Below are 26,098 nucleotides of genomic sequence, written 5' to 3'. Positions count from 1 at the left end.
TTTTTTCTTCCTTCTACAACTTTGCCAAGTTCACTGTGAAAGAAATATATTTTCCCACTCTATTTATTTTGGACTTTGCCTTGTGACATACATTGGCCCATGGAATATGAGCAAATATGATGGTGCTTGTTCTAAGTTAAACTTTTAAGAGTTTAACCAGCCCTCTTGGAGATTCAAATCTTTGCCATGAGAAGAGTATAATTAAGGTAGCCAAATGAAAATCCATTGAGCAGGTATGACTCTGAATCAAAGCCTGAAATCCAGCCCAATCCAGGTGAGTCTAGCCAAGATCCACCAGTTTGAGTTTGACACTTATTAACAAAAACTGACCATTTACTGTTTTGAGCCACTGAGATTGTGGGGGGTGCTTGTTATGCAGCACTATCACAGATACTAATCTAACAGAGATGTTGGGTGAATTCTTTCTTTGAACTTCTAGAACATTGATTGTCTTTATTACTGGTTTGAATTTAGAAAATGCCTTATTTTTGGCATCTTTTGATGTTTGTGATAGTAACTAATATTTATCAAGTATATTTTTTGCATGAGGCACAGCAGATAATTTAAATATTTTATATCACTTATAGAAAAATATAGAAAGTAGGCATGAGTATTCCCATAAACTGATGTGGATTAAAAGATTGAGTAACTTTCACCAAACCACACAGGTGGTTAATGGAAGAAGCAGGATTCAAATGCAGGGCTGTAGAGATCCAAAATCCATGTTCTGTGTGTCTTTTCCACTTGGAAGCTTTTGCCAGTTTGCCAAGAAGAGTAAAAACCTTTAGTTGTAACTCCTCAATTTCATCCAACCAAGAAAGACCACAAAAAGTGCAGTGAACTTGCAACCTTGTTAAATAAATGAGTCCATTTGTCCAATGTATAGATGAGGAAACTGGAACTCATTGGGGCAGGACTGCTCTGTTAGCAAGTTCACTACTCCTTCTATGTCTGCCACAAGGCGACTGTAAGCCAGTCATTTTCTGCGTCACTCAACTTTTGATTCTTTCAAAGAGAAAGTGAAGTACGTTCATCCATGTGTTTTAGACCTCCATCTCTGTCAACACTGTACACCCAATAGGAACTAGCAAAGAGCCTGGTCCTTTGAAATTGCTCAGCACTTGCGTGTTCAATCGCGGGAAGAAAAGGACAGAGTTCTGCTCCCTGGTGAGTGGGGGGATCCCCTAGGAGTCACACTGAGTGACATGCCTACCATAGACAGTGAGATTTTAATATTTCCAATCTTTTATTACCCTTCTCATCCACTAGCAGAGTGGGACCATGTTTTTGTTTCCATTTCATAAAACACACATTTTATGGGAGAAGGGAGTTACGTTCAGTCATATTTGAGCAAACATTTCATGAACACCCTTTCTTTCCAAAGACTGGGGAAAGATTTTCTTTAATGGAAGAATCATCAAATTATATTATTAGAGAGGGATATGTACTGCCCATGATGCCCCATCGTTCCTGGAAATTGTTTAAGGCCACCACATTATTGACAATTACCTTGCTGATGATGGATCCCATAGAGCACAGCAATTCTCTACAAGGAGACTCTACCATTGCTTCTCTTGGGGGAAAACAATTATTTTCAGTCTTTATCTCAATCGGTCAAGTAGACTTAGATCTCTTTACGGAATAGTGTTTTTGTTCAAACTAACAGCACAAGCCACAGAGTAGTAACTCAGGTGGGCATCAAAGAACAAGCTCTCTCATTAAGAAAATTTTCAATATAAAAAGCTTTACATGTTGCAGTGGGACTAAGAACCATTTTCTTTCAGGTCTGCAGCCCACAAACGAGCTTATTCTCATGGCCTCTGTCTTCCATCAGCAGAAAAACCTCAGATTAAGAGTTTATTTTAGTGCAGAATGAAATTATTTGTAGGATGTGAAACAGAGAAAATGTAGTTTATGAGCCTTTCTCTCTCTCTCTCCTTCAGCCCACTAATCCTTACTGGGGTAACACAGCTTCTGGATACAGAAGGATACAGAAATGGATAAGTAAAACCTTCATCAACACATGCCTGAAAAAGAAAAAAAAAAAAAGAAAAAAAGATTTGATAAGATCCATCAGTTGTTTTTGATAAAACCTCTAATTAAAACTGGAATATGAGTAAACTTCTAGGCATAATAGAGTGTTTATCAAGAGCAAATAACAAATCTCTCAATAAATGGTGAAAAATTAGAACTTGTAGTCAGAAAAAAAGTAGAAGAATGTCTTCTTCCCACCACAGGAACACATAAGTGATTTGTGAATATTTTCTCTCAAGCTATTTCTTGTCTTTCATCCTCTAACAGCACCTTTCAAAGAACAGAGGTTCTTCATTTTGACAAAATCTAATTGATCAAATTCTTTTACGGATTGTGTTTATGGTATTCTAAGAAATCTTTACCTAACCTAAGGTCACTAAGATTTTCTCCTATTTTCTTCTAGAAGTATTATAATTTTTAGGTTTTACACTTAAGTTTATGATTTATTTTTCATTAATTATTGTGTATCATGTAAAGTATGAATTAATAAATTTACTTTTCCATATGGACATCCAAATATTCCAGCCCAGTTTGTTGAAAAGACTATTCTTTCTCATAAGAACTACCTTTTACTGAAACTGGACCACTTTCTTATATCATACACAAAAATAAACTCAAAATGGATGAAAAACCTAAATGTGAGACAGGAAACTATCAAGACCTGAGAGGAGAAAACAAGCAACAACCCTTTGACCTCTGCCTCAGCAATTTCTTGCTCAACACATCTCCAAAGGCAAGGGAAACAAAAGCAAAAACGAACTATTGTGACCTAATCAAGATAAAAACTTCTGCACAGCAAAGGAAATAATCAACAAAACTAAAAGGCATCTGACGGAATGGGAGAAGATATTTGCAAATGACATATCGGATGAAGGGTTAGTATCCAAACTTTATAAAGAATTCACCAAACTCAACACCTGAAAAACAAATAATCCAGTGGAGAAATGGGCAGAAGACATGAGTAGACAACTTTTCCAAAGACATCTAGATGGCCAACAGACACATGAAAAGGTGCTCAACGTCACTCATCATAAGGGAACTACAAATCAAAACCACATTGAGATGCCACCTCACACAGGTCAGAGTGGCTAAAATTAACAGTTCAGGAAACAACAGGTGTTGGAGACAATGTAGAGAAGTGGGAACCCTCTTGCACTGTTGGTGGGAATGCAAACTGGTGCAGCCATTCTGGAAAACAGTGCAGAGGCTCCTCAAAAAATTAAAAATAGACCTACCCTATGACCCAGCAATAGCATTACTAGGAATTTATCCAAAGGATACAGGAGTGCTGATTCATAGGGGCATATGTAACCCAATGTTTATAGCAGGACTTTCAACAATAGCCAAATTATGGAAAGAGCTCAAATGTCCATCAATTGATGAATGGATAAAGAAGATTTGGTCTATATATACAATGGAATACTACTTGGCAATGAGAAAGAATGAAGTCCTGCTGTTTGCAACAACATGGATGGAACTGGAGGGTGTTATGCTAAGTGAAATCAGTCAGAAAAAGACAGATATCATATGTTTACACTCATATGTGGAACTTGAGAAACTTAACAGAAGACCATGGGGAAAGGGAAGGGGAAAAAATAGTTTCAAACAGAGAGGGAGGCAAACCATAAAAGATCTTAAATGCAGAGAACAAACTGAGGGTTGATGGGGGAGGAGTGGGGGAGAGGGGAAGATGGGTGATGGGCATTGAAGAGGGCACTTGTTGGGATGAGTACTGATGGAAGTGATGAATCATGGGAATCTACCCCTGAAACCAAGAGCACCTGTGTATGCTGTATGTTAGCTAACTTGGCAATAAATTAAATTAAATGAATAAATAAATAAATAAATAAATAAATAAAAGAATTACCTTTTCACTTTTCTCAGAATCGATTATATGTATGTTGGTCTATTCCTGGATTCTTTATTCTGTTTCGTTGATTTATTTGTGTGTCTTTATGCCAATACCACATTGTCTTGATTGTTGTAGCTTCGTAAGAAGTCTAAAATCAGAAAGTGTGAGTCTGTCAGCTTTATTCCTTTTTTATTATTTTAATTTTTTTAATTTTTTTAATTTTTTAACATTTATTCATATTTGAGAGACAGAGTGTGAGCACGAGATGGGCAGAGAGAGAGGGAGACACAGAATCTGAAGCAGGTTCCAGGCTCTGAGCTGTCAGCACAGAGCCTGATGCGGGGCTTGAACTCATGAATGGTGAGATCATGATCTGAGCTGAAATCAGACGCTTAACTGACTGAGCCACCCAGGCGCCCCCTATCAGTTTTATTCTTTAAAAACTTGTTTTGGCTATTCTAGATCATTTGCATTTCCATATAAATTTTAGAATCAGTTTTTCAATTTTCATTAAAAAAAATTACTGGAGTTTTTATTGGAATTCTATTAAATCTATAAATCAATTTGGAGAGAATTGACATCTTAAAAAAAGAATGAACCTTTTAATCTGTTAACAGTTATCTCAACATTTATTTAGATATTTAATTTCTCTTAGCATACCTGTAGACCTCAGCATACAGGTCTTGCATTATCTTTTGTGAACTTTATGCCTAAGTAGTTCATAGATTTGAAACTACTGTAAATTGTATATTTTAAATCCAATTTCCACATGTTATTTGAGGTATAGTTTATTTCTTGAAGTATAATTAACATGAAATAAAATTCACAAAATTCACATGTATATTTCAATTAGTTTTAAAAATAAGTAGCTGTGTAATCATCAACAAGATAGAATATTACCATCACCACCAAAATTCTGTCATGTCACTTGGCAATCCCCTACACTTATCTTAGGTTTCTGGCAACCACTGATCTTTTTCTATCATTATACTTCCTAGAATACCATGTAAATTGAATTGGATAGGATGAGCCTTCTATATCTGGTTTATTTTACTGACTTTTAGAGTTCATTAATATTGTTGGTGTATAAGTATTTTGTTCCATTATATCTAAATAGTATTCCACGTAAATACACCATGATTATTTATTCATTTCCATGTTAATGGATGTGTGAGTTGTTCCCAGTTTTGCATTATGAGGAATAAAGCTGAAGTGAACATCCATGTACAAGTCTTTGTATGGACATAGGCTTTCTTTTCTTTTGGGTAAACACCAAAGACTGGCTGATGGGTCTCCAATTATTTTATCAGAGAAAAGTTAATATGAAAAATTGTTAACTAGGCCACTGAAAAGGCAAAAAGTGACTACCATGAGACTTCCCTTCCTGGCACATGTAAGGATATTAGAAGTCTCTGCTTTAGGGGCACCTGGGTGGCTCAGTCGGCTGAGCGTCTGACTTCGGCTCAGGTCATGATCCCACAGCTCATGAGTTCGAGCCCCGCATTGGGCTCTGTGCTGACAGCTCAGAGCCTGGAGCCTGCTTCGGATTCTGTGCCTCCTTCTTTCTCTGCCCCTGACCCACTCGCATTCTGTCTCTGTGTCTCTCAAAACTAAATAAACATTAAAAAAAAAAAAACAAAACCAAAAAACAGAAGTCTCTGCTTTATCCTAACAAGTGAAAAACTTAAAAGATGGAAAAAGTAACATTCCCTTCCAGGATCCATAAGAGATGAGGACACATGGCAAACTGCCCCCAAGATTAGAGAAACAGATAGGTGAATTCACAGAGTCACGGCTTACCAAAGCAGAGACTCATGAGTGGAAATACCCAGGAAATAGGTGCCAGGGTAGGAAAGCCTAATTTGTCACTGATGAATTGTTGGAGGCTCAGTATGAACAACTCTGAGAGTTAAAAACTCCAGAAGGACCTGTCACAGGTGGGGCCCCACAATATTGTGAGATTTACCTCCAGGAACTTGAAATGTTCTCACAGTAAATATCGAAGAAAAATGCCCTCAATCTGGCATGTGGAGGAGGAAAGAAATAATCTTATGCCAGAGCACTCTTTTTCTTAAGCATGGTTTTTCTTTTCTTTTTTTTTTTAATTTTTTTAAAACATTTATTTACTTTTGAGACAGAGAGAGAGAGAGAGAGAGCATGAACAGGGGAGGGTCAGAGAAAGAGGGAGACACAGAATCTGAAACAGGCTCCAGGCTCTGAGCTGTCAGCACAGAGCCCAACGCGGGGCACGAACCCACGGACCGCAAGATCATGACCTGAGCCGAAGTTGGACGCCTAACCGACTGAGCCACCCAGGCGCCCCAAGCACTGTTTTTCTTAAAAAAAAACAGAACGCTGTTTTTTTGTTTTTTGTTTTTTGTTTTTTTTAACAAGGCCTGCCTTTAGGAGAAAGTAGTCAGCCAGAACCTAACCTGCTGGGGTGTTATCAGAGGCTAACTGACCTTGGAGAAGCAAATACCCAATTCCAGTCCACTCTAGCAATCCTGACCCACCTAAGAGAAGAGAAAAAACTGAGAAGCACTTGTGGAGTTCACAGTCCAGAGGCATAAGTTCACTTAAAAAATTGAGACCTAAGTGGGGCGCCTGGGTGACTCAGTTGGTTAAGTGTCCAACTTCACCTTAGGTAATGATCTCATGGGTTCGTGAGTTCGAGTCCAGCGTCAGGCTCTGTGCTGACAGTTCAGAGCCTGGACCCCCTTTCGGATTCTGTGTCTCCCTCTCTCTCTGCCCCTCCCCTGTTCATGCTCTGTCTCTGTCTCTCAAAAAGTGAATAAATGTTAAAAAATATATATTTAAAAAAATTGAGACCTAATCATAGGACTATAGAAGGCTTCCCCTTGCCCCACACCTCACCACCCCATTACAAAAGACCTATTTACAGCAGCTCCTTTTGCCCACGATATCATGTCTGACCACCAAGAAAAAATTACCAGGCATACCAAAAGGCAAAAAACACAGTTTGGTGAGTCAGAGAAAGCATCTGAACCAGACATGTCAGGAATGTTAGAATTATCAGATGAAGAATTTAAAATAATTATAATTCATATGCTAAGGGCATATTCCAATATTATAATATGGTAGTGTGTTAATCACTTAACTCTAGTATAAATGGTATATGATAGAAATATTAAAAATAACTATAGCTCCAATAATTTGTTACTGGATATACAATATAAAAAGTGTAGATTGTAACATCAAAAACAAAATGGGGCACCTGGGTGGCTCAGTCGGTTAAGCATCTGACTTTGGCTCAGGTCATGATCTCATGGTCCGTGAGTTCGAGCCCCGCGTCGGGCTCTGTGCTGACAGCTCAGAGCCTGGAGCCTGCTTCAGATTCTGTGTTTTCCTCTCTCTCTGACCCTCCCCCATTCATGCTCTGTCTCTCTCTGTTTCAAAAATAAATAAATATTAAAAAAAATTTAAAAAAACAAACAAACAAAAACAAAATGAGGTGTGGAGACTAAAAGGGGAGAGTTTATGTATGCAATCATAGTTAAGTTGTTATCAGTATAAAATGCACTGTAATATCTATAAGATATTGTATGTAAGCCTCATGGCAACCACAGAGCAAAAATCCACAATAGATAAAGGATAAAGAGAGGAGATTCAAAGCATGCCACTACAGAAAATCATCAAAGGAAGAAAACAAGAGAAGAAAGGAACCAAAAAAAAAAAACAAAAACAAAAACAAAAGCAAAGAACCAGAAAATAGTAAGATGGTAAGTTCTTACCTATTGATAATTGTTTTAAATGTAAATGGATTAGGGGTGACTGGGTGACTCGGTTGAACATCTGACCCTTGATTTCAGCTCAGGACATGATCCCAAGGTTGTGGGATCAAATGCTGAGCATGGAACCTGCTTGAGATTTTCTCTCTCTCTCCCTCTGTCCTCTCCCTCATTCATGCGTGCTCTATACACAAACAAACAAACAAATGTAAATGATTAAATTCTCCAACTAGAAGACATAGCATAGCTGAATGGATTAAAAAAAAATTTAAAAAGCCCAAACCTATATGCTACATACAAGAGACTCACCTCAACTTTAAGGATACCTATAGTTAACAGAGTTAACTATAGTTATATCAGTCAAATTAGATTATAAGCAAAAATTGTAACAAGAGACAAAGAAGGTAATATCAAATAATAAAGGAGTTAATTCCTTTATTCACAAAATACACATGAAAGACTTGCCAGAATAGACCATATGTTATTTCATAAAACAAATCTTAGCAAATTTTAAAAGACTGACATTATACCAGGTATCTTTTCTGACCACAAAGGTATGAAACTAGAAGTCAATAGCAGGAGAAAAATTGGAAAATTCGCAAATATGTAGAAATTAAACAACAAAGTCCTGAACACATAACAGGTTAAAGAAGAATTTGAAAGAGAAATTAAAAATCTCTTGAAACAAACAAAAAGGAAGTACAATATACCAAAACATCTGAGATGCAGCAAAGGCAGTTCTAAAAGGGAATTTTATAGCAATAAATACCACATAGGGAAAAAAGATATATGTATATATACTTTAAAAACCTTAATGTTTGAGAGAAAAAAAACCTTAATGTTATACCTCATGGAAAAAGAAGAAAAAACTAAGGCCAGAGTTAGCAGAAGGAAGAAGATAACAAAGATTAGAACATAAATAAATAGAGAGTGGGAAAAAAATAGATAAGATCAACATAACTAAGCACTGGACTTTTAAAAAGATAAACAAAATTAACAAATCTTTAGCCAGACTTTCCCACTAAAAAGAGGATTCATAAATAAAATTATAAATGAAAGAAGAGATATTAACACACAAATATAAAGGATGATAAGGGATTACATGAACATTAGAGAACTAATATGAACTATGAATTATAAACCAACAGGTTGGACAGCCCAGATGAAAAGGATTAATTCCTAGAGACATACAAGCTGATAAGGCTGAATCATTAAGAAATAGAAAATTTGAACAGACCAATAGTGAATAAAGAGATTGAGTCAAAAACTTCACAACGCAGAAAAGCTCAAAAAAGCTGCCTTCATGAGGGAACTTGACCAAACATTTAAAGAAGAATTAATGACAATCCATCTCAAACTCTTCCAAAAAGTGGAAAATGGAAAACTCCAAAACTCACTTTAAAAGACCAGAATTACCCTCATACAAAAGCCAGATGAGGGCACTACAAGAAAAGAAAACTACAGGCCAATTTCTCTGATGAATACAGATGCAAAAATTCTCAACCAAATGCTAGCACAACATATTCAACAGTACTTTAAAAAGATCATACAACATTAACAAGTGGGATTTATTCCTGGGATGCAAGGATATTTCAACATATGCAAATCAATGTGACATACCATGTTAATAAAATGAAATATAAAAATCACATGATCATCTAAATATGTGCTGAAAAGACATTTGACAATATTCAACATCCTTTTATTATAAAAAAGAACTTTCAGCAGAGAGGATTGAGTGGGGAACATACCTCAGTATAATAAACGCCATACATGACAAGACCACAGCTAACATCACACTTAATAGTGAAAAGTTGAAATCTCTAGAATCAGGAACAAGACAAGGGTACCCACTATTACCATCCTATTCGACATAGTACTGAAAGTCCTAACCATTGCAATTAGGTAAGAAAAGAAAAGAAGAGGGGCGCCTGGGTGGCGCAGTCGGTTAAGCGTCTGACTTCAGCCAGGTCACGATCTCGCGGTCCGTGAGTTCGAGCCCCGCGTCAGGCTCTGGGCTGATGGCTCGGAGCCTGGAGCCTGTTTCCGATTCTGTGTCTCCCTCTCTCTCTGCCCCTGCCCCGTTCATGCTTTGTCTCTCTCTGTCCCAAAAATAAATAAAAAACGTTGAAAAAAAAAAATTTTTTTTTAAATAATAAAAAAAAAAAAAAAAAAAAGAAAAGAAAAGAAGATACTGAGAGTACAGAGGATTTTGCTGATGATTGAGTTCTAGAAGATGCAGTGAGAGTTTAAGGAGACAGGTAGAAGAAGGGACAGAAGGATTAGGGGGTGCACAGAGCTGATGGGGGTAAGAGTTCAGCTAATCTTGGAAGACCTGATTCCTATGGTGGCTAATATGGAAAGGACTATAGCGCATGACAGAAAAGCCCAAAAGACTCTGAGAATTCCCAAATCAAGTGTCATAAGGAGGAAAGGACTGTGCCAAGTTGAGTTCACCCCACTTACAGCCATTCAAATTAAAGCATTTTAAAAACATTGTGGGTCCCAAAGACATTTCTCAGTGGATAGGGTTGGGACCTCTGCTGTATATCCACTCTTCTCTTCCCTAACTGCCCCTCAAAGGCATATGGCATAATCTCTTCAGTGAATTTAGGCTCCAACAAAGACCTGAAGATCCTTTGACTTCAAGCAGCTTTAGGTTCTAGCCTTGCCAAAATCGTTAAAGTGAAAAATAGATTAAAATTCCAGGAACTAGGGGTGCCTGGGTGGCTCAGTTGGTTAAGTGTCTGACTCTTGATTTCAGCTCAGGCCATGATCTCACAGTTGTGAGATCGAGCCCCACATTGAGCATGCTCAGCATGGAGCCTGCTTAAGATTCTCTCTCTGCCTCGGGGCGCCTGGGTGGCTCAGTCGGTTGAGTGTCCAACTTCGACTCAGGTCATGATCTCATGGTCTGTGAGTTCGAGCCCCGCGTCAGGCTGTGTGCTAACAGCTCAGAGCCTGGAGCCTGCTCCTGATTCTGTGTCTCCCTCTTTCTCTGCCTCTCCCCCGCTCATGCTCTGTCTCTCTCTCTGTCAAAAATAAATAAACATTAAAAAAAAAAGATTCTCTCTCTCCCTCTTCCTCTGCACCACCCCCCTGCTGCTTGCACTCTCTTGCACATACACGGGCTCTCCCTCTCTAAAAGTTAAATTAAAATATAACATAATAAAATAAAATAAATAAAATCTCGGGAATTTTCTGGGCCTTAGATACTTGCTTGAAGTGGCAGAAGGAACAGGTATAGGAACAAGCACAAGTTAATATTTTAACATATCACATAGCAATCGAATCTCATTAATTTGGACCTTATTAATTCAGAGCTAATGATTTAGACATTTGTCATGAATGGAAAAATATCTTAAGGAACAAAATCATGTTAGTCAGCAAATCCTACTTGTATACAATTTATTTTCTGATTACAAATGAATCTTCTCTACTCATTAAGGTTTGTCTAAGTGAGCTCTATTAGAGTAGGTATGGTAAATTTTGTTTCATTTTCATTTTGGAGATTCATCAAAAAATGGTCTATTTGGGGACGATGTATATATGCCACTTACAACTACATAAGCCTCGACCCTCCATCTATCTATGAAAATTATAATTCTTACCTGACAGAGCTCTGTGAGGATAAAATACAAATGCAGTAAAAGTTGAAAATACACTAAAACAGAAGGTTAGGTAATGTTTAAAATTTTTTAAATGTACTGGGCAGCTCTCATGTCTAGAGCACTATGCAATACCCTGGAGATACAAAGAGATACATGAAAATACCAATCCTTGAGGAATTTATCAGGTTGTCCATGTTGTCCAGGTCCCCAACTCTGAGTTGGGTGTTATGTTCTGGGGGCCATGTAGACAGCACCCAATACGAAGAGATTAACAGGTACAAAACTTCAGTTACAAAATCAGTAAGTCATGAAGATGTAATATACAGGGAATATAGTCAACAATATCGGAATAACTTTGTACCATGACAGATGGTTAACTAGACTTATCGTGGGGATCATTTCATAATGTCTAAAAATATCACATCACTACGATGCACACTTGAAACATTTAATAGGGGACTGTGTGTCAGCCATACTTCAGTTTCAAAGAAAAAAAAAGTGAGCTCCTGATCCTGCATATTCATGGCTACTCCAGAATCCGCTTATCTTTTTCTGCCTCCTGGTTCACTTCCTGGCCAGTTCCTGACCCTCGCTTCACTGTAGTCTCTCTCTCCACTTACCGCTTAGGTCTGAAACTGAAAGTGATCCTTAGGGACTCTGGGACTAACTCTTTTCATCCCTCAGGCAGCCTTACTTTAGGCTATGTGTGCTCTCCACTGCTCTGAATAGTAACTTCAATTAAGGAAGTCTTGCTCCTGCTAAGAATCCTCTCTGTCTCATGGAAGGAAATCAGGCACATAGCACACTAACCATGATATGAAGTAATACCAACTAAGAACCCGATGAGGGACCCACAGATAAAAAGTGCAATAAAAGTTCGGGGAGAGTGATCCCGGAGACCTGGACAAATCAGGGAGGTAGGACTTGAATTGTTAGTTGTCGGAAGGGTAGAGACTGGACAAGCAGAGGGAAGGTGTGAGGCACTCTGGGAAATAGGAAGTAAATCATCACAGGGCAGAAGAGAAAGTCTGTGAGATGAAACCATCAGCTAAAGAGCAGATTCTTCAGTGGGTTGATACAATATTGTGTTGCTGGGTTGTTTTCACCCTTTACGAACACCATTACCAACCCAATTCCTACTGTCATCCCCAGGGCCTCCATCACCACCATCACTGCAGTGAACACATACATACATACCAAGAGATACCCACATACCCAAATTTTAGAAAAGTACTTTATCTTTTAATCCTAAGAACTAAAATCGTTTGGATTACTTGTGATGTTTGGTTTTCTTTTAAGGGCTTAATGATGAAAACTAGTTAGTCTGATCCCCGTCGTCGTGCTTCACTGTCCAAATATTTTGAAACCCCATAAATACAGCATCTTCCACATTTGCACACTCCAGATTCAAACTTGCTCAGTCCATGAGGAAAATACAGGTCACTATATTATGTCAGGGTAATTATTCTAATGTCTTACCAGCGTGGTGTTCTTCTGGTCATTTCTGGGGCACTGGGCACGCAATATTTACATTCATTGCTTTATTTATCAATTCAGCAAACATTCATTTAGTTCCTGCTATATCCCAGGCACAGGTCATGCAATAAAAAGTAAAACCTGACAGAACCTCTGCTGTGCAAAGTGTTTGGTGTTGGAGAAGAGATGGACATTGTGTTGGTTATCTATCATTATCTCCTGCCACATCACAAATTTACCTCCAAACACAGTGGCTTGAAACTATGGTGATTTTTTACTATCTCAGACAATTTCTGTGAGTCAGGAACTTGGAAATGGTTTCACAGGGTGGTTCTGGCTAAGGTTTCTCAGGAGTACAGATGTTGGCCTGTTGAAGGCTCACCTGGAGATGGAAGATACACCTCCAAAATGGCTCCCTCACATAGCCATTGGCAGAAGGCTGCCTAAGTGATCTCATGATATGGCAGCTGGCTTCCCCTAGAATGAATAATCCAAGACAGCAAGGCAGAAATAAAAATGTCTTCCATGCTTTCACCTGAGGAGTCGTACACAGGAGTTTCCACAGTACACTAGGTTCCATATGTCAGCCTCAGTCAATATGGGAAAGGACTACACAGGGCATAAATACACGGAGGTGAGAATCATAGAGCAGAGGGGCATCGTGGAGACTGGCTGCCAGACATTGCTAAAACGGTAACTCAAATAAATGCCAAATTACAACTACATTATGGAGGGTCTTTATAGTCCATGTCAAACATATATTTTAGTCTTTATCCTAAGATTATTGAGACTCCATTAAAATGTTCTAAGTAGAGATACAAAGCTTACATTTTGAAAAGATCACTCCATGAATCCTGTCTTGGGAAATAAAGCAGACTGGGCATTCTGAAAAGCCCCTCCTCCATTGTCATGAAATGATGAGCTACTAGGTAAATTACAACCCATATATTTTTTAATGTCCTGCTGGGCCCATAAGGAAGTACAAAATATCCCTAAAGGCCAGAAAAAAATAAAGAGTAAGTTAAAATTACAGGAGTAGGCAAATACAGACAAAAGCTGGTGCTTCTGGGAGAAAAAGCCAATTTCAGGAACCCAGAATTTGGGGGAATCCATGACTAGCTGACTTAAGGAACAGAAGAGTCGCCCTTAGACTGAAGGAAGTCAGGAGTCACTTACGGGATCATTGAAGAAAAGTCTGTGTACTTGCAAAAGGAGCCAATATGGGAAATAGCTCTTTCTGCTCTTTTCTGCATGGAAAAAAAATTGTAAAAATAACAACAGACTTGCTGAGAAATGATTACTGTAGGCTTGCTCTAACGTGGGTCTGAGATTTATGTTTATATGATCTCTGCCTTGGTAATCCCCAGACCTAGAAGTTAGAGTTGTTCCGTGTGATACCCAACCAAAGCAAAGGCAAATTTTTCCTGAATTTTGAATGAGAATAGAAATACTAATCGTAGACTTTGTTGAGTATACAAGTTATGTTTTTGAGAGTAATGACTTAGGAAATAGAGAGTACATAATTTCCAAATTAGTAGAGGGGAATAAATGTAATATTTTTTATTTATTTATTTATTTATTTTGTTGTTGTTGTTTTTATTTTTATTTTTATTTTTTTATTTTTTATTTTTATTTTTTTTAATACATGAAATTTATTGTCAAATTGGTTTCCATACAACACCCAGTGCTCATCCCAAAAGGTGCCCTCCTCAATACCCATCACCCACGCTCCCCTCCCTCCCACCCCCCATCAACCCTCAGTTTGTTCTCAGTTTTTAACAGTCTCTTATGCTTTGGCTCTCTCCCACTCTAACCTCTTTTTTTTTTTTTCTTCCCCTCCCCCATGGGTTTCTGTTAAGTTTCTCAGGATCCACATAAGAGTGAAACCATAGGGTATCTGTCTTTCTCTGTATGGCTTATTTCACTTAGTATCACACTCTCCAGTTCCATAATGGAATATTTTTTAAAAGGCAAAAGATTTACACGATCTGAAGAGAAACCAGAGTATTGGAATATTTTTTTAAAAATGCATTATTCTACCATAGGAAGGATACAATACTAACTTTATAATATATGCAGAAAAAATACATTTATTATGTTAATTCTGGTTATCTCTGAAACCATACAATTTAGTGGTTAAGAGGAAGAACTCTGGAATCAGACAGCTTGGCAAAAATTTTACCCCCAGTACTTATAAGTTGTGTGATCTCAAACAAGTCATGTGTCTTCCCTGTTCCTCAGCTTTTTCACCTGTAAATTAGGCATTATAATAGCATATATCTTTTAGAGGATTCAACGAGTTAATAAATGTAAAATTCTTAGAACAAAAAGGGATATAGAGTAAGTACTTACAATGTTACTAAGATTTACAGTTAAAAAAAGAGGGGCGCCTGAGTGGCTCAGTCCGTTAAGCCTCTGACTTTGGCTCAGGTCATGATGTCATAGCTTGTGAGTTTGAGCTCTGCGTCAGGCTCTGTGCTGATAGCTCAGAGCCTGGAGCCTGCTTCAGATTCCGTGTCTCCCTCTCTCTCTGCCCCACCCCTGCTCACACTCTATCTCTCTTTCCTTCAAAAATAAAGAAACATTAAAAAAAGAAAGAATAACTTTTTGTTTGCTTGTTTATATACAAAATATCTGTGGAAGATTCACAATTCACTAATAAGCATGGTTGCCTGTGAGGAATAGTGGGAGACAGACTTAACACTGTAAACCTTTTATTCCTTTTGATTTTTGATCCATGTACATTTAATACTACCTACTGAAAATTAATTTGTGAAATATATAGGTAATATATATATTAAATGAATTATAAGTTTTAAAAGATCACTTATGTATCAGAATTGGCTAAGTGCTGTAACGAATAGACCCAAATTCCACAGAAATATATACATTGTTCAATTATCCCTGGGAACCGTTCCATGACTTTTTTCTATTCCTCAGCCTGATCTATACCTCTGTAAATAGTCCATTTATTAAACTCTCTTCAAATTACCCAATTTGAGTCTGCCATTTAAGACTAAGAAAAGTGGAAACCACCAATCTGAGGAGTGACTGATGTGCCCAATTAGATGTGTCTCTTTTACCATTTCTTTGACACAAGTCTCATGCTGACTGTCCATCCTCTGGGGTCTCTGGTGATTAAAAGGAAACACACCAAACTTTTTGGCTTAGCTATGATTTGCAGCTCTTTGCAGCTGTTTTCTCCTTAAAAACTCTCACAGCATTGAACAATCTCTCAGCAAATTTTAACATTAAGATTGAAGAAAGTTGAGATTTTTTTTTAATGTCTGACATTCTTCCATAGTGATCAAGGTGGAAATAAGACATTTTGTATGATGTATTACATATGATGTATACTTTGGCTGTATGATACATTGTATACTGCTACAGACCCAAAATTAAAATGTTGAAAGAAATATGTGTATGACTCTTCAAAAATCTAAAGACAGTTGACACTTTGGGAACAGTTCCAAGTTTAACTGGGAAAGCCATATCTCTACAATAGCTAAACTCATGGTGCATTATTTAACTTCATCTAAGGTTAAATGCTTTAGTGAGAAAACTTAGAAATGCCATTGGCATATGGTTAAGTAAGAGCTGTCTGAACAATTCCACAGGCTAAGGCTATGGGCTAAGCTTTGGTAAGTCTGCAAATACTATTTATATTCATCCCAATACAGCTGAACTAGGTAAACAATTTAGTAAACAAAGGTGTTGGGAGGGGCGAGAATAGCACAAAATGGACTTGGAGGGCCAGGCAGGGTCAAATATTATGTAGGCATGTGGTGGAGGTCGGATCTTACCAAACTCATTGAGAAATCTGTGAAGGGTTTTAGGCAGGAAAGTGACATGAGTCCATTTACATTTTAAGTAGAACACTGTCCCTGCTTTGTGATAACTAAAGGAAGAGAATGGATGCACAGAAACCACACTGGAGACTACTGCAATGGTCCAAGTAAGAGGTGTTGTGACGGACTAGATTGATGGCAGTGAAATAGAGAGAAGTGGAGTCTAGCTGCAATTTGAAAAAAAAATTATTTTGGTTTGGTAACAGATCTGATGTGAGATTTGAAGGGAAGCGAAGTGTTTAGAGCTGGTCTGTTAGTTTCTGGCTTGAGTTTCTGGGTGGATGACAGCTTTTAATGAGATGGGTGGGCTAAGAAAAAAGTGTTCTTGTCACAGTCCTAATAGCTGAGAAAATGGGTGCTTCTAACTGGACGATGTTTCTGTTTTCTTAAACCAAACAAAATCATCATCTTCAATATGGAAGTTTTCACATACTTGGAAACCAATGTTAAGGAGCAGATGTGAACATGTGAGATCAAAACAGCTGAGTGGAAGTTAAATGGCTCTCTATCAAAATGTGAGAAGTTGAAGGGAGACAGCTCTGTGCTAGGGCAGGCTGGCGGGGAGGGATGGGGGAGATTGAGAGACCCTCAGCCTTGGTGTAAACAGTAGCTGAAGATCACCTAGTAATCTCCCTAGCTAGTGGAGTGTGAGCTACTCTAGCTGTGCCTTGCCAAGCTGAGGAGTGGGCAAAGAGGCCGGGATGAAAGTTTAAATAATCCAAGGCTGGGGTAAGGGGCCATGCCATGCTATCCTCTTGGTCAAATGAAAATGGATCTTGAAAAGAAGGCTTTATCTTAAGAAAAAGATAAGAGAACTTTTCTACCCTCATTTGATCTTGAATACCTTTGTGAAGTCATACTGATATTCAGCAGTACCAGTGTTGGGAACTTCTTCTTAAATCAATGTAGTCTCTGAATTATGTTTAATTAAACCATCATCTCTATCCTGGCCTTAAGAAAGCTAGCAAACAGTCAGGAGTCATTGCCTTTATGGCAATAACTTTAAGTTAACACTCGTAAAGACTAAAGGAACCCAGAGGTCAGGTGTCCCCACATGTAGTCTCTGTTTTTGCTCTTGATGATGTTTGACCGCCCCAGACTCAAAAACTAGTTGCATTCTCTAAAGAGAATTGACTCATATTAAAAGCATTAATGAGCCATGCAGATTTTGTTGACGGCTTTTGCAGGGGCAGTTGCTATACTGCTCTGAATCAATATGGGCCCTGATCACATACCACAAAGCAAAGTGATAAAAATTCTCATTAGACATGTTATCCTAAGTCCCTTCTTCCCCCCACCATCTCCCCTGGGAGCTCTCCTTGGCCATTCCCTTATAGGATGCTCCATTTCTCTACGCTCCCCCCTCCAACCCCAACACCTCCCCCATTTTATTGGGCTTTTCTTTCTGAAGTGTAAACCACAACCTACCACAGATGTTAAATAAGAAGCCCTCAACGAGTGGAAGCCTTTATCCTATTTTTCTCTCACAATTTTATTCACGATTGAAGTTCTTAGGTTTTGCTCGGCTTAGCTAAATCAAGTACACATGGCATCTTTCCAACTTTGCAACCATAGGCACTGTTGTTAAATCACTGATTCCTCCAGCACCAGCACCAGGAAAACAGGAAGGTTCCAATACATGTATGTGGTGCATTAAATGTATCTGGGCTTCTTGAGGACGCAATTCCCAAGAGAGTAAGTTGAGGCCGATCCACAGAGGACCACAACTCAAAGGATGAGAGCCAGAAGAGATTGGGGATGCTCATTAATTGATGATCAAAGCCAGAGATGGGGCTGAATGGAAAGACAACAGGCCCACAAATGGAATGTGCGGGACTCCAGGTCCCAGACATGTCACCCCTTTGTCCTGTGTCTTATTAACATTACCGTAGAGGGGATACAACATGGAAGAGGTAAAATACCATCCAGTCTTTCTCAACCTGAACCAGAGAAGAAATATTTATTTGCTTGTCTGTTTCCCAAAATCTCCCAAGAATGATACATAATCAGTACAATTCTAGATACAAAGGGAAGAAGTTAATTCAGAGCATGCAAAGGATGCGTTAGGTCAGTGGTTTGCAATATGAGTGAGTATCAACCCTCCCCCCACCAAGGGCTTGTTAAAACACAGACTGCTGGACCCCACCTCCAGAGTTTCTGATTCAGAAGGTATAGGGTGGAGCCTGAAAATGTGCATTTCTAATAAGCTCCTGGGCATCAGTCTGCTACTAGTCTGGGAGCACACTTGGTGAACCACCACCTTATTAGGGAATAATTCCCTTGGAGAATTCTGGTTGCTGAAGGTCTCACTGGATTAAGTCATATGTAGTTTCTCTTCCATGTATATCAGTGTTCTGACTCATGATTTTAGTGCCGTCCTTCCTACAGTGAAGGTTCTGGGACATTTAGAAGCCATCAGGAAATATTAGCAGTAGGTAGACCTTGCCATTGGAATTGATTTTTAATTCTTTCCTCCAAAGTGCATTTATCAAACTTAACACCATAATAGCAGACTAGATGGTTCACAACTGAAAATAAAGTGGCTTTGAAATATAACCAAACTTGGGCTATTACACTATACAGGTATACTGATTATTCAATCAATTTTAATTAACCTCCAATAATGTACTTGGGACACATCAGATGCCACAGCACAGATGCATAGGACACATTTTCTACCACAATCCAGCAGGAAAAAGAGATGAGGAGTATACAAATACCTCCATCAGTGAAGTAACATTTTAATGGCACTAACCCAAAGGCTATATGAGTTTTTAAGGTAAACAACAAACACAAAAAAAATTTTTTTAAGTCTCTCTAGTGCATAAAAAAAGGAAGAGATTTCCCACCTCCCTTTTCTTAGAGCATTTACCTTAGAAAATTTGTATTTGTAAATTCTTTGACTGCCTTTTTGAGATATATGTAAATCTTCTAAAAAGCTAAATAAGCCTCATGACAGTCTTACAACCCAGAAATGTTTTCCTCAAGGATTTGGGAGCTGTCTCTTTAAAGTGTAATCAATGAACATAGCGCCTCTAGCTCCCAGTTTCCATGGTAGGGTAGGATCCTAACTTTGGCAGGGCACCTGGCTTCAAGATGCAAAGCTTGGCATGCAAAGCATGTCCTACTATTTTTCCTTTGGATAAAGGCAGTTGCAAACATCCAATTATCAGATGAATTCAGGATGAACCGTGTGTGACAAAATGTGCTGTCAGGTCTTCTTCCTTGAGAACTAGTTATTTATCTCCAGAACACATGTGCGATGGGTTATACCTGCTTGGCTATACAAAAGGGTGAGGTTTCTTTCTTTCTTTGCAACCGTATGGCAGATTGCCTGTAATGCACATTGCCATCTGGTTCAATCATGCCACCGTTTTCTTTCTTTCCTCTATTTTGTGGCGAGGAATTTCTGCATCGGCAAGAGATTTATATCCCTAATTACATTTCCTCCAAAGTAACACGCTAGGGAAAAAACATTTCTGACCAGGTAAATGGCAGATGGGAGAAAGTCTCCTAAGGGAGAGGCCTGGAATGTGGGGTAGGATGTTGACTGAAGAGAGAAGGGGCGTTTCAGGCAGAGCACATGACCCAAGCAAGGGCTCAAGTGGTACAATGCAAAGATGTTCAAGGAAAGGTGGAGAAATAAACTTAGCTAGAGTGAGGGACGGCTCACCTGAGGAGCAGACTTAGAAGAGAGGGTCCTGAATACCACGCCAAAGCATCTGTTTTGTCTCAGAGCTTGCAAACAAAGCATACATGATTAACAGGGCTCCCCCAAAGCCCACAAGTATCAAGTGGAGGTAAATGACTCAATACAAACTTCACCCAAACCAAAGAAGACTATTTTCCAGTGGAAATAGCCCACCCTTGGAATTTCATTTAGAAAGCTGAAGAATCTTTAAGGTCCCATTTATCAATGTCTCAATCCTAATAATTTAATCAACAAATTTTTACATAATATCCACTTTGTTCTAGGTACTGAGCTAAGCACTGAAGATTTGGAAATAAATAAAAGAGAAATGGTTTCTGTCTTCAGAGAGCTTATAGACTATTGGGTAGGTACAAATGTAATACTTACATTTATTAATCTCTTTGCTATGTTAGGCATTGTGCTAGGCATTTAACCCAATTGCCAAAGCAAGCATTATTGTACTCACTGCACAGATGCAGAAACAGCCTCAGAGAGTATAAAGTGCTCAAACTGACATAGTCTGAAATGCAAAGTAAGATTATAAATGCAGTTCTTTTCAGTTCAGCCACCACCCTCTGTATTGCAAGTTATGAAAGCACACATTCCTGCCTTGTTCCTATCCTCAGCAGGAAATAAGTCCGTCCTTCTTTATTATGCACGATGTCGGCTGTAGATTTTTTGTAGATGTCCTTTATCAGTTTGAGGAATTTCCTTCCTATTTCTAGTTCGCTGAACATTTATATCATTCAAGAATGTTGAATTTTGTCAAGTGCTTCTTAATCGTCTATTAAAATGATCATATGACTTTCCTAGTGTATTCTGTTAATATAGTGATTTACACTTATTGCAAATGTTAAATCAACCTTACATTCCTAGGATGAACTCTAATTAGTCGTGATGTATCTTCCTTCTTGCTATCTCTTTTTACTAAAGTATAATTGACATATGTGATCAGGTACACCATATAATGTTTAAATATTTGTATATATTGCAAAATTATTACCACAATTAGCACATACATAGTTGCAAAACTGTTTTTTCTTCTGATGAGAACTTTTAAGATCTCCTCTCATGCCAACTTACAAGTATACAATACAGTATTATTAACCATAACCACCATGCTGTAGATTACATCCCCATGACTCAGGTATTTTATTACTGAAAATCTGTACCTTTTGACCCCCTTCACCTGTTTGCTAATACTTTGTTAATGATTTTTATATCTATAATTATGAAAAATATTGATCTATGGTAATTTCTTTGAATGTTTTGATATAAAGGTAATGCTAGCATTAGAATAAGTTGTGCAGTGGTCACTTCTATTTTCTAAAAAAGTTTGTATACATTTTTTCTTCATTAAATTTTTCATAGGCTTCACCACTGTAACCATCGGGACCTAGAGTTATCTCAGAAAGATAGTTTTTGATAATAAATTCAATCTTTAATACATACACTAGAACTATTCAGACTTTTTTTCCTGTGCCATTTTTTGGTAAGGTGTATTTTCCAATAAATTTGTCCATTTTGTCAAAAAAATTTTTAACGTGTTGGCAATAAAATTGTTCATAGAATTTCCTTATTATACTTTTAATTTTTGAAGGATCTGTAGTTGATAATCTCTCATTCCTGCTATTGGTGATTTGTATTCTCTCCTTTTTTTTTTTTTTAAATGTTTATTTTTGAAAGAAAGAGAGCAAGCAGGGGAGGGGTAGAGAGAGAGAGGAACAGAGGATCTGAAGCAGGTTCTGCATGGAGAGTGCAGAACCCGATGTGGGGCTTGAGATCATGACCTGGGCTGAAGTCCAATGCTCAACCAACTGAGCCACCCAGGCACCCGTCTCTCCTTTTTTTTCTTCATCAGTCTTAACTAAAAGTTTGTCAGTTTCATTGATCTCTTCAAAGAGCCAGCTTTTAGATTTAATTTTCTCTATTGTCTGTTCTCTTTCAAGGACTTATTCTCTTCTCTTTATAATTTCCTTCCTTCTACTTAACTTTGTTTTTACTCTGCTCTTCTTTTCTTACTTTCTTAATATGGGATCTTAGTCCTTGATTTTAAATATTTCTTCTTTTCTAATATAAGCATATAAATCCATAGATTCTTTCAATAGACTGCTTTCTCTCTCTGCCTCCTATAAGCTTTGGTATGTTGTATTCATTGTCATTCAGTTCAAAATATTTTTCCTTTTTTTTTTAGTGTTCATTTATTTTTGAGAGAAAGGAAGAGAGAGGCCACAAGCAGGGGAGGAGCAGAGAGAGACAGACACAAAATTGGAAGCAGGCTCCAGGCCTGTCAGCTGTCAGCACAGAGCCCGATGTGGGGCTCGAACTCATGAACCATGAGATCATGACCTGAGATCATGATTGGACACTTAACTGACTGAGCCACCCAAGTGCCCCGTCAAAATATTTTCTAATTTCCTTTGTGTCTTTGGCCCATGAATCATTTAGAAATATGCTATTTCATTTCTAGGTATTCATGGTTTTTCTGGATCTCTTTTTTTAAGTTTATTATTTTTTTGAGGGGGGGGAGGGGCAGAAAGAGAGGGAGAGAGAGGATTCCAAGCAGACTGTCAGCACGGAGCCCGATGCGGGGCTGGAACTCACGAACCATGAGATTGTGACCTGAGCTGAAATCAAGAGCCAGACACTTAACCAACTGAGCCACCCAAGTGCCCCTAGATCTCTTTGGATAATCAATTTCCATTTAACTCTATTATAGTCAGAGAATACAGTCTGTATGCTTTAAGTCCTGTTAAATTTATTGAGACTTGTTTTGTGGCCCAGCATGCGGTCTATGTTAGTGAATACACCGTGTGCACTTATACAGAATGCATATTCTACGCTTGTTGGATGTAGTGTTCTACAAATATCCATTACACCAAAGTGGTCAACGGTGTTGGTCAGATATTCTGTGGCTTTCCTGCATGTTTTTTGTCTGGTTGTTCTATCAATTGCTGGAAGAGAAGTGTTACATGTACAAGGCGGTGATTGCAGGATTATCCATTTCTTCCTTTTCTTCCGTCAGCGTTTGCTACGTGTATTTTGAGATTCTATCATTAAAGGCTAACAGATTTATAATTGTTACGTCTTTCTGACGAACTGTGCCTTTTATCCTTAAGAAACATCCTGCTCAGATCCTGAGGGCGCTGCAGCCCGCAGCCTCAGCCAGGGAGGCCCGGCCGCTTTCAGTGGAGAAGCCTGGCCAGCCACAGCCTCAGCACCATCACCCCTGGCAGCAGCTGCAGCCGCGTCACCACCACCATTATTTCTACAACCGGAACCACAGCCACCACCAGCATCACCATCACCAGTGCCCGCAGCATGGAGCCAAGGGCAGCCCCAAGGCCCAGCCCAAGGCGTTGAAACATGAGCACAAACACTCCCTCCAGCGGCACCAAGAGACGCCGAAGAAGGAAACAGGCTATGGTGAACTAAATGGTAATGCCGGAGAAAGAGACGTATCTTTAAAGAGCCTGGGTTCTGATGGAGCTACCGACCCTATTTCCAGGGTCCTCAATGGCAACCCACAGATCGCAGACACTAATCTGAAGCAGACTGTAAAGGCTGGCACCTTTGGGAAAGCAGGAATGAAAACCAGGAATGTCATTCGGAACAGTATGGACGAAAAGAATGGGAAGTCTTAGGAAAAGAAATCTGGAGAGAACCAGTCTGCAGAGAAGACTGATACTGTAGCAATTCGAAATGGCGTTGTGACAAATAATTCTGGCTATATTACTAGTGGTTTTATGGGCAAAGGGGCGGATAATGATGGTAGTGAGATCTGAGAGCGGATGTACCACTCTTTTTTTTTTTTTTTTAAATGTTTATTTATTTTTGAGAGAGAGAGAGAGAGAGAGAGAGAGAGAGAATGAGTGGGGGAGGAGCAGAGAGAGAGGGAGACACAGAATCCGAAGCAGCTCCAGGCTCTGAGCTGTCAGCACAGAGCCCGATGCGGGGCTCGAACTCACGAACCGTGAGATCATGACCTGAGCCGAAGTCCGTCGCTTAACCGACTGAGCCACCCAGGCGCCCCATGTACCACTCTTAAAAAAAGGAAAGCTGGGGCAATAGTGCCCAGGGATGTGAAAGCCTTCATTGAGGGCAGGACAAAATAAGGCAATGAGACCAGGGCGCCAACCTTAAAGCAGGGACTTGAAACTTTCAGGCCTGACGACAGTGAACAAAAGGGAAATCGAGTAGATGGTTCAAAGCCCATTTGGAAACTGGGCCTGGAGGAACAAATCGAGGAAAACCTGCTGTGGGTGATATGCTGCGGAAAAGCTCTGATATTAAACCCGGCGTGAGCGGCAAAAAGTTTGATCATCGGCCCAAAGGAAAGCATCCTTCTGCTGTTAGCTCCAAAGAGGACTCTTGGACCCTATTCAAACCACCCCCAGTTTTTGCAGTGGACAGTAGCAGGGCTTCAAATAGTTCCTAAAGTAAGTTATGCAAAGCAAAGTGAAGGAAAACCTCAACAAAGCTGTACAGAACTCTTCTGCGTCACCCTCTTCTTCCTCCTCTTCATCACCGGCCGGGGAAACTCAGGCCCAGTCTTCAAGCCCATATCCCAGGTCCCCGTGTCAGTGCTGAAATCTGCTACTTCGGCCAACTTTTCTAATGGGCCTGTTTCAGCAGGGACTGATGCGAGTGTGTATTCTCCAGGGGGTCAGCCACTGTTAACTCCTGCTGCTAATACTCTAACACCCGTCTCTTCTCGGACTGCTTCAGTTCTCCGGGACATGAGTTCGACTTCAGCGGCTGTTGAACAAATTAAATCTAGCCTTTTCATCTATCCTGCAGATATGCAAACGGTGCTGTTGAGCACAGCACAAGTGGATCTACCCTCTCAGACAGATCAGCAAAACCTGGGGGCTATCTTCCAGAATCAGTGGGGTTTATCAATTATAAATGAGCCCAGTGCTGGCCCTGAGACTTGGGAAGTTATTGGGAAGTCATCAGATCATAAAGTGATGGAGGTGACATTTCAAGGGGAATATCTGCCAGGATAATCCCTCAGGAACTGAACACCCCACGTTTCCCAAGGCTTATGAGCTGGAAAAACAGATTAGTCCTCAAATTCTGGGTAGCATTCGAAAATCTGGGACTACTAATGAGAGTGGAGCCTTATCCTTGGAACCCAGTCATATAGGTGGCCTGCAAAACTCAGACACCAGTAGTCAAGGTGCTTTAGTGTTTTTCTCAAAGGACTACGAGATAGAAAATCAAAATCCTCTGGTGTCTCCTACAAACACTTTGTTAGGCTCCACCAAAGAACAGAGATACCAGAGAGGTCTAGAAACAAATGATAGCTGGGGTTCTTTTGACCTGAGGGCTGCTACTGTCTATCACACTAAAGAAATGGAATCTGTTTGGAATCTGCAGAGGCAAGAGCCTAAAAGGATGATCACTTACAATGAAGCCAAGGATAGTCCAGATCAATGAAGGCCCAGACTGCCTATTTGTAACCTTTCTGCAACATAAGAGCCACCGTTCATGGGCGGGTTTGGGGGGGGAGGGGCATAGGCTTTTCTGCTCCTAGATCTTCAACGCAGCAGAGGAACCATAAGTACAATCACAGGATAATACACACAAATATATATACATATTTATATATATATATACATATATATATGTATACACACACACACACACACACATATGGTTATTTTTTAAAAAGGCAACTGAAAGTAATTAGACTTCTTAGGAATCAACATTTATTTCAAGAGACTACACATGGTTATTTAATCTCCAGTACTGAATAGTTTTTGTTTTCTTTTTCCTTTTGTTAGTTTTTAAGTGTGAATGCAAGTGATTAATGAGTACAGATTTATTAGCAA

The 26,098-nt window shown here is 39.1% G+C and overlaps 1 pseudogene; it reads left to right on the top strand.

Moving 5' to 3' along the window:
- Nucleotides 1-235: 235 nt before the first annotated feature.
- LOC131513089 (FMR1-interacting protein NUFIP2-like) lies at nt 236-25,753 on the top strand (annotated as a pseudogene).
- Nucleotides 25,754-26,098: the final 345 nt, after the last annotated feature.

This window comes from Neofelis nebulosa, chromosome 5 (assembly GCF_028018385.1).
Source record: "Neofelis nebulosa isolate mNeoNeb1 chromosome 5, mNeoNeb1.pri, whole genome shotgun sequence".
Taxonomy (NCBI): Eukaryota; Metazoa; Chordata; class Mammalia; order Carnivora; family Felidae; genus Neofelis; species Neofelis nebulosa.
The sequence above is the reverse complement of the archived record's forward strand: the minus strand, read 5'-3'. Positions and strand labels throughout refer to the sequence as shown.